This window comes from Chelonoidis abingdonii, chromosome 9, assembly GCF_003597395.2.
Source record: "Chelonoidis abingdonii isolate Lonesome George chromosome 9, CheloAbing_2.0, whole genome shotgun sequence".
NCBI lineage: Eukaryota > Metazoa > Chordata > Testudines > Testudinidae > Chelonoidis > Chelonoidis abingdonii.
The window spans coordinates 8,786,039-8,795,143 of NC_133777.1; positions in this window are offsets into that span (position 1 = coordinate 8,786,039).

The following is a 9,105-nucleotide window of genomic DNA, read 5'->3' on the forward strand; positions in this document are numbered from 1 at the left end:
CAGGACGACTACCAATTCACCACTTGAGTCTGAAGACAAGTGAAGGCCAGGAGGTCAAACTGACACGAAAGGGTGAACTCGGAGCTAGATTCCAGCAGGAGGTGAAGATCATAATGTAACTGGTTCACTGCCCACCTATCTGCCCTAAGAAGCTTGTCAAAGAAAGCTCCCTTTGGGAGTGAGAGAGAAGGAATGTGTGAGTCTTTCGGTACAGCTACTCTGAGCGAAGATCTCTCGTCGCTCTCTAAATGAAGTAGCAGGAGGACAGGTTCGTATGTTGCGAGCTGTAAGGTGAAGTGAGAGATGGTTGTGCCTCTTTCATAAAATTTCCAGACAGGAAAAGTTGTTATGCCTGCCAGGCAGGGGCTCACCTTAATTATTACTTTTTTTTATCTGAGCTGATGTGCCTCCGCACATGCTGATTAACAGCAGCCTGTCCGCATGCTCCACCTCTCCACTCTTCTTGATAATTACTCCTTTGTATGACATGTAAACAACTCCAGATGTGGAGGGCTATTTTATTTAATGGGTCTCACTGGACTGGGACTATTGGCTGGCTCAGAAAATAGGCACTGTCCTGAGCTAGATGATAAGTTAGGGCCGGCAGTCTCAGGCCAAGGGAAAGTCAGGGTATCAAGCGCAAGGAATGGGCCTGCACAAATATTTGCTTACAGAGCTTTGTTTAGAAGGAGACCTGAACATTCAGAAAAGTATCTGCAGCCAAGATAATGAATCTAACTATCTAAAAGAAATCACCTGGCAATGAAAGCAGCCTGGGCTGTGCATAAAGAAACTCAGCTTCTTATCAATGGCTCTGTAAGGTAGGGAACAGTCCCTCATGAGTGAGAAGATGGAGGAGATGATCCAAGTCTTTTCTATCTCTGCCTTCTGTGCAATCTTCTCCCAGTCTTCACACTGTTGAATTGGCTTCTTGTGTTGTCATACACTCTGAGAAACAGACCCGCTAGCTCAAGAGTGGAATGAGTCTATGGGGCTTGCATTGGTACAGGGAATGGGTCCTGTAGACTGCATGTGTTAACTTTCTGTTTCAATTTGTGTAGCAATGGTTACCCACCATGACAGATTCAAAACAGTTTTCGAACAGAAAATTAAGGAGGCAACAAAACTAGAAGGTAGAGCTACTGAAATAAATGTCTTGCATCCTGTCTTGAAGGCTGGAGGAAATGGGCTCTGGTGGACCCTCAAGGACAGTGAATTTCTAAGACAGGATTATTTGGCTGAGGGCACCCATATGCCATTGATCAATGGTTCCCAGACTGTGGGTAACAATCCCAAATGGGGTTGCACCAGCACATGGGTCAGGGCAATCCCTAGTGTGTGGAGGACCCATTTTGCACCTCACACCAAGATCTTGCATGTACAGTGTGTGTGAGGTCACAATGCAGCGAGGATGACATTTTGTTCTACAACATGGGGGTCCTCTGCACCGTATGACCTCGCATGCCCCATATGTATGAGGTCACACAAGGCGGATGGTGCTGTTTGGCTCTTCTAAATTGCATACTCTGTGCTATCTGGAATCCCAGCAGGAAATACTTCATTAAAATGGGCTGGTGCTGGCAAAAGGTTTGAGACTCTCGCCTTAGATGGTCAGAGCAGTCAGTGGAGTTATACCAGGGCTGAATTTGGCCCAAGATGTTTAAACGGGGAACTTGCTCTTAATAAATTGGAGAATTGGTCTGAAATCAACAAGATGAAACTCAATAAGGATGAAAAAAATCAGATATATAAATTGAGGAATAACTGGTTAGACAGCAGTGCTACAGACAAGGATCTGGGGGTTAGAGTGGATCCCAAACTGAATGAGTTAAAACATGGTATAGGAGGAAAGCCTGAAAAATACTGAGCATGTTTAGTCTACTGAAGAGAAGGCTCAGGGGGCTGTAAGTCTTCAAATATGTAAAAGGTTGTTATAAAGAGGACAGTGATCAATTGTTCTCCGTGTCCGCTGAGGGCAGGATGAGAAATAATCGGCTTAGTTTGCAGCAAGAGAGCTTTAGATTAGATGTTGGGAGAGAGAATTCTAGCTCAAGGATAGTTGAACACCAGAACAGGTTACCTGGGGAGGTTGTGGAATCCCTGGCACTGGAGGTTTTTATGAACAGGTAAGCCAAACGTGTGCACGTGTCAGTCTCGGTCTGCCTCAGTTCTGCATCTGTAAAATGGGGCTAATGAACAAAAGAAAATTACGGCCATATGGGGTCAGACCAAAAGTCCATCTACCCCAGTATCCTGTCGTCCAACAGTGGCCGATGCCAGGTGCCCCAGAGGGAATGAACAGAACAGGTAATCATCAAGTGATCCATCACCTGTCCCCCATTCCCAGCTTCTGGCAAGCAGAGGCTAGGGACACCATCCCTGCCCATCCTGGCTAATAGCCATTGATGGACCTATCCTCCATGAATTTATCTAGGTCTTTTTTTGAACCTTGTTATAGTCCTGGCCTTCATAACATCCTCTGGAAAGGAGTTCCACAGGTTGACTGTGTGTTGTGTGAAAAAAATACCTCCTTGTTTGTTTTAAACCTACTTGTCTATTTAGATTATAAGTTCTTTGAAGCAGGGACTGTCTCCTACTATGAATATGTGTTAGCATCTGAAGAAGAGATATTGGTTAGGATCTTTAGGTGCTATGGTGGTTTTATGCAGATTAGCACTGAGTTTGCTGTGTGACAGGCAGCATTAAGATAGTACAAAGAATAGCATTGGAAAAGGATGCAAAGTGGTCAGGTGGTCAGGAGACATGGGAGGAGCTGGCTGGGAGGAAGTAGGAAGAATGGGGAGCAGAGATGTAGACAACGCAGAGCCCTACAGAGCCTGACTTGGACACTGAGGGACAGGGGAAGCCTGGGAAAGGGTCTGAAGAAGAGAGCAGGGGTGAGCTGGAACCGGTTCCCACCAGTTTGCGGGAACCAGTTGTTAAATTTAGAAGCCCTTTTAGAAGGGACAACTGGTTCGAAAAGGGCTTTTAAATTGAACAAAAGCTCCAGCAGCTGCTTTCCCTTTCCCTTTCCCCAGCCCCAGCTCACCTAACTCTGCCTCTGTCTTCTTCCCTGAACACTCCCAAGGCTTCTCCTCCCCCTTCCCGGCTTCCCACGAATCAGCTGTTCACATGGGAAGCCTGGGAGAGCTGAGAAGGAAGCAGCGGCTTCCCACAGATGAGCTGGGGCAAGAGTGCGAGGAGGGCTTCAGGCGCCGCATGGCTCCGACCTGGTGCCAGACCCCATCCCCAGCCAACGCGGCTACAGCCTGGCCTCAGCTAGCTGGGCGCCCCGACTCCGGCCCCGGCCGAGAGCCCTGGCTTTATTCCCAACCCCAGCCGAGCGGCCCAGCCCGGCCCCCATCTCCAGACAGCGCAGTAAGGGTGCACGGAGCATGGAGGGGGTGTTGGATAGAGGGCAAGGGAGTTGAGGGGGTGGATTAGTGTCGGAGCAGTCAGAGGGCAGGGAACAGGGGCATTGAATGGGGGCAAGGGTCCACGGGGGCGGTTAGCAAGGAGCAGGGGTTGGATGGGGCGGCAGGGGATAGTCAGGGGACAGGGAAGGGGGGTGGATGGGGCAGAGGTCTGGGGGGGTGGCTGTCAAGGAAGGTGGGTGCTTGGATAGAGCAAGAGTCCCAGGGGGGCATCACCCTCTCATGGGGTGAGGAGGAGGAAACCAGTTGTTAATATTTTGGCAGCTCATAACTGCCATAAGAACCCTAACCCTAACTCCAAGTGCCCTACCCATAGGAACCATAACCTTAGGGTGTGGCACCCTACCCATTGGAACCCTAACCCTAGCTGCAAGTGCCCTATCCTTAGGAACCCATATCCTAGGGCGGGAAGCCCTACCCATAGGACCCCTAACCCTAGCTCCAAGTGCCCTACCCTTAGCAACCCTAACCTTAGCTCCAAGTGCCCTACCCTTAGGAACCCTAACCCTAGATCTGTAAGCCCTACCCATAGGAACCCTAATCCTAGCTCCAAGTGCCCTACCCATAGGACCCTGAGTCCTAGAGCAGAAAGCCCTACCCATAGGAACACTAACTCTAGCTCCAAGTGCCCTAACCTTAAGAACACTAACCCTACATCCAAGTGAGCTACCTATAGGAACCCTAAACCTAGCTCCAAGTGTCCTATCCTTAGGAACCCTAACATTAGGGCTGAAAGCTCTACCCGTGGGAACCCTAACCCTAGCTCCAAGTGTCCTATCCTTAGGAACCCTAGGGCAGGAAGCCCTACCCATAGGAACCCTAATCCTGGCTCCAAGTACCCCACCCATAGGAACCCTAACCCTACCTCCAAGTAGGCTACCCATTGGAACCCTAACCCTAGGACAGGATGCTCTACTCATAGGAGCTTTATCCCCAGCTCCAATTGCCCTACCCTTAGGAACCCTAACCCTAGGGCGGGAACCCTACCCATAGGAACCCTAACACTCGTTCCGTGTGCTCAACCCTTAGGAACCCTAACCCTAGGGCGGGAAGCCCTACAAATAGGAACCCTAACTCTAGCTCCAAGTGCCCTACCCATGGGAACTCTTACCCTGGATCCAAGTGAGCTACCCATAGGAACCCTAACAATAGGGTGGGAAGCCCTCCCATAGCAACCCTAACCCTGGCTCCAAGTGCCCTACTCATAGGAACTCTAACCCTAGGGCGTGAAGCCCTACCCATGGGAACCCTAACCCTAGCTGCAACTGCCCTACCCTTAGGAACCCTAATCCTAGCTCCAAGTGCCATACCCTTAGGAACCCTAACCCTATGTCTGTAAACCCTACCCATAGGAACCCTAACCCTAGCTCCTAGTGCCCTAACCATAGGAACCCCAGCCCTAGAGCGGAAAGCCCTACCCATAAGAACACTAACCTAGCTCCAAGTGCCCTACCCTTAGGAACTCTAACCCTAGGGTGGGAAGCCCTACCCATAGGAACCCTAACCCTGGCTCCAAGTGCCCTACCCATAGGAACCCTAACCCTAGGACCTGAAGCTCTACCCATAGAAACCCTAACCCTAGCTCGAAGTGCCCTACCTTTAGGAACCCTAACCCTAGCTCCAAATGCCCTACCCTTAGGAACCCTAACCCTAGGGCGGGAACCCCTACCCACAGGAACCCTAATCCTAGCTCCAACTGGCTTATCCTTAGGAACCCTAACCCTAAGGCGGGAATCCCTACCCATAGGAACCCAAACCCCAGCTACAAGTGCCCTACCCTTTGGAACCCTAACCCTAGAGCGGGATGCCCCACCCATAGTAACCCTAACTCTAGCTCCAAGTGCCCTACCCTTATTAACCCTAACCCTAGGGTGTGGCGCCCTACCCAGGGGAACCCTAACCCAGCTCCAAGTTCCCTACTCATAGGAACCCTAACCCTAGGGCGTGAAGCCATACCCATAGGAACCCTAACCCTAGCTCCAAGTGCCCTACCGTTAGGAACCCTAACTCAGGCCGGAAGGCCTACCCATGGGAACCCCAACGCTAGCTCCAAGTACCATACCCTTAGGAACCCTAACCTTAGCTCCAAGTGCACTACCTTTAGGAACCCTAACCCTAGGTCTATAAGCCCTATCCATAGGAACCCTAACGCTAGCTCCAAGTGCCCTACCCACAGGAGCTCTAGCCCTAGAGCGGAAAGCCCTACCCGTAGGAACACTAACCCTGGGTCCAAGTGCCCTAACCATAGGAACCTTAACCCTATCTCCAAATGCCCTACTCTTAGGAACTCTAACCCTAGGCCGGGAAGCCCTACCCATGGGAACCCTAACCCTTGCTCCAAGCACTGTACTCATAGGAACCCTAACCCTACGTTCAAATGCCCTACCTTTAGGATCCCTAACCCTAGGGCGAGAAGCCCTACCCTTTGGAACCCTAACCCTAGCTCCAAGTGCCCTACTCATAGGCAGTGGTGAGCTAGATCCGGTTCCCACCAGTTCTCGGGAACTGGTTGTTAAATTTGGAAGCCCTTTTAGAACCGGTTATCCCTCGATCGAGAACTGTTTCAAAAAGTGCTTTTAATTTTAACAAAAGCCCCAGTAGCTGCCTGCCCTTCCCCCAGTCCCAGCTCACCTTATTCCGCCTCTGCCTCCTCCTCTGAAAGCTTCTGAGGCTTCTCCTTCCTCTCCCCGGCTTTCTGCGAATCAGCTGTTCGCACGGGAAGCCGGGGAGAGCTGAGAAGGAAGCAGCGGCTTCCTGCAGGTGTAGCTGGGGTACGGGCGCAGGGGTGCGAGGAAGGGTCCAGGCGCCGCACGGCTCTGGCCTGGCCCCTTACCCCATCCCTGAGCAGCGCAGCTCCAGCCCGGTCCTGACCACGGCCAGCTGGGTGGCGCAACTCTGTCCCAGTCTCAACCTCGGCTGGTCGAGCGGCGCGGCTTCAGCCCGGTCCCTGGGCCCGGCCGGCTGGGCATCGCGGCTCTGGGCCTGTCCCGGCCAGCTGGTCACCCTGACTCCGGCCCTAGCTGAGTGTCCCCACTTTGTTCCTAGCCTGGCCGCGGCCCAGCCTGGCCCCGGCCCAGCCCTCATCTTCAGGCAGCGCGGTAACAGGGCAGGGAGCATGGAGGGGGTGTTGGATAGAGGACAAGGTAGTTGGAGGGATGGATTAGTGTCGGGGTGGTCAGAGGGCAGGGAACAGGGGGATTGAATGGGGGCAAAGGTCCTCAGGGGGCAGTCAGAAAGGAGCAGTGGTTGGATGGGGCGGCAGGGGGCAGTCAGGGGACAGGGAAGGGAAGTGGATGGGGCAGGGGTCCGGGTGCGGCTATGAAGGAACGTGGGGGGTTGGATGGGGCATGTCCCCCTCATGGGGTAAGGAGGAGGGAACCGGTTGTTAATATTTTGGCAGCTCGTCACTGGAAGAGAGTGACGTGCTCCCAGCATCAGGAGTGGGAGACTGTTTCTAGAGCTGCAGTTTAGGTAGGTTGGAAGAGGATGAAATGAGATGAATATGGGAGGCCAGAAAGGAGCAGGAGATGGTGGTTGCCGTAGTTGGCACAAGCAGTGGCCAAAGTGTGAAAGGGGTTTTAGCAATAGAATTAGAGGGACAGCAACCTTGCTCCCAGTAGTCCCGACCCCCTCCAACCGAGGTTCTCCTATCGCACATCCGCTCCCTCACCTTTGGCTGAAGGATAAAGATCCTACTGGAGATGTTGACGATCTGCCTGCAGTGCTGTACTTGGCTATCTTCATGCCATATCCTTTTGGCTCTTCCTATTCATCCATTGGATGGACTCAGGCCCCAGCCTCCAAGGACACTAGTGACTGAGATCGAAGGCCAGGTGCAAAGTGCTCTGACACTCAGGTATTTCCATATGATCCTCATTCCCTACCTTGTTTCATGCTGGGTTTATTGTTCCAATGGCCTCCAGTTCCTGTTTTGTTTGCTTTCTGGTAAAGCCTCAAGTGAGGAAGGCAGGCCAATGCCCTGAAGACGGGGGATAGGATATTGAGATTGATAGCGCAAGCACAGAACTTATTGGTGGATGGAGACGTATTTCCCTTTGAACAGACAAGGCTCTCAGCAGCACTTCCCAGAAGCCCCATTATCACAGAACCAGTACCACTTTCTCCCAAATATATAAGAATTAAAAAAATATATATTTTTAAAAAAAAACCCTTTTGCTGTCTGCAGAACAAATACCTCGAAAATGCTAAAGGGCATTCATGAAAGGGCTGGATGGTTGTTATTGCAGCAGGGGGAAAAGCAACATTATTTCACTGTGCAGATAAAAGGAAACGGAAAAGTGGCATATTTATAGCCAGGGAGCCTGGATTCCTTGTTAAGCCACTGTTATCAAATTAATGTCAAAATGCATCAAACAGGCACGAGTGTTCTGGGCTCCTTATGCAAAGTGCTTGCAAATTGGTTACAAATACATTTGTTTACAGGGTACGAAGCAGGAGCTCGCTAATTAGTCATTGTACCAATTTTTTTTTGGCAATTACACAAATAAGCTGTTTTGAAGTATAAATCTAAGATATTTTGTGGTCCCCCTTTTTTTTTAAACCAAAAAAAGAAAAAGGTTTTTTTGAGGGTTTTAAAGTGAGCTGTGTGGTACCAGGAGTCCTAGGGTATGTAGCTCTGGCAATCCGTGAATTGGAAATCAGGGGACTGTTTTGAAGTATTGTAAGCCGGCTAAATGGCTGAAACTGTGTTTCAAGGAGTAAGGATGATATTCGAAGAGGGAGATGGCCTGGACTCTGGCATAGCTCCAGCTTTGTGTCTGGGCCTCTCACGGGTCCCTGTGCCTCAGTTAAGGGATGGGAGATTCTGTGCTACAATGTACAGGAGTCAACAGGGATAGATTTGGCCCATCGTGTCCATAAGAGTCGAGGTCACTTTCTCACCTCTGCTGCAATGTGATGTGCTGTGTAGTCACAGGCAGCAGGTCGCAGCAAATGGGAGATGACGCAGTGCTCAGGGGCAAAGACGTGACCTTCCACATCATGGCAGATATTTTCAAAATACACATTCAGAAGGGGCAGGTGCCATAATGCCCTAGCATTTGTGATGCTGCTGCAGCCTGATCTTCCATCACACCACACGCTCGCTCAGGGCTACCCTTCAGCATGTGTGCATGCCACCCTGGAGCCATCTCTGCTTCCACTCAGCTGAAGAGAAAGCCCTTTGCTCTGGTAACTGACATCATTTCATCAGCTGAGCGTAGCCATAAGAAAACGAAGGGTCACCGTTCACCACAAATCGGGAAAGGCCCCTCTAATGTGGCCTAGGGGATAAGGCACAGGGCTGGGTGGCAGGAGATCTGGGTTTTCTTCTGAGCTCTGCCCAAGACCTGCTTGGTGATCTTAGGTAAGTCACCTTCGTTGGCTCATCTGTAAAATGGAAATAATACTTGGAAGCGCAGAGCTTCAAAGGGCATCTGATATAAGCACAGTGTGTTTTTGGTTTTAGCTTCATCTATACATCGTGAACGAAGGATCAGTCTTCACTGCCAAAAGGCCACACTTTAGCTTCATGTACTCCTAGGATAGCCATAAGAATACAATATTATTACAGTAAATGGGCACTGTGACCTCTTTTTGTAAGGAATAAGCCCTGGCATAACCACCCTGGAGTCTAGCTAGAACCTAACTAGCGGGACACTGACTGTGCCAC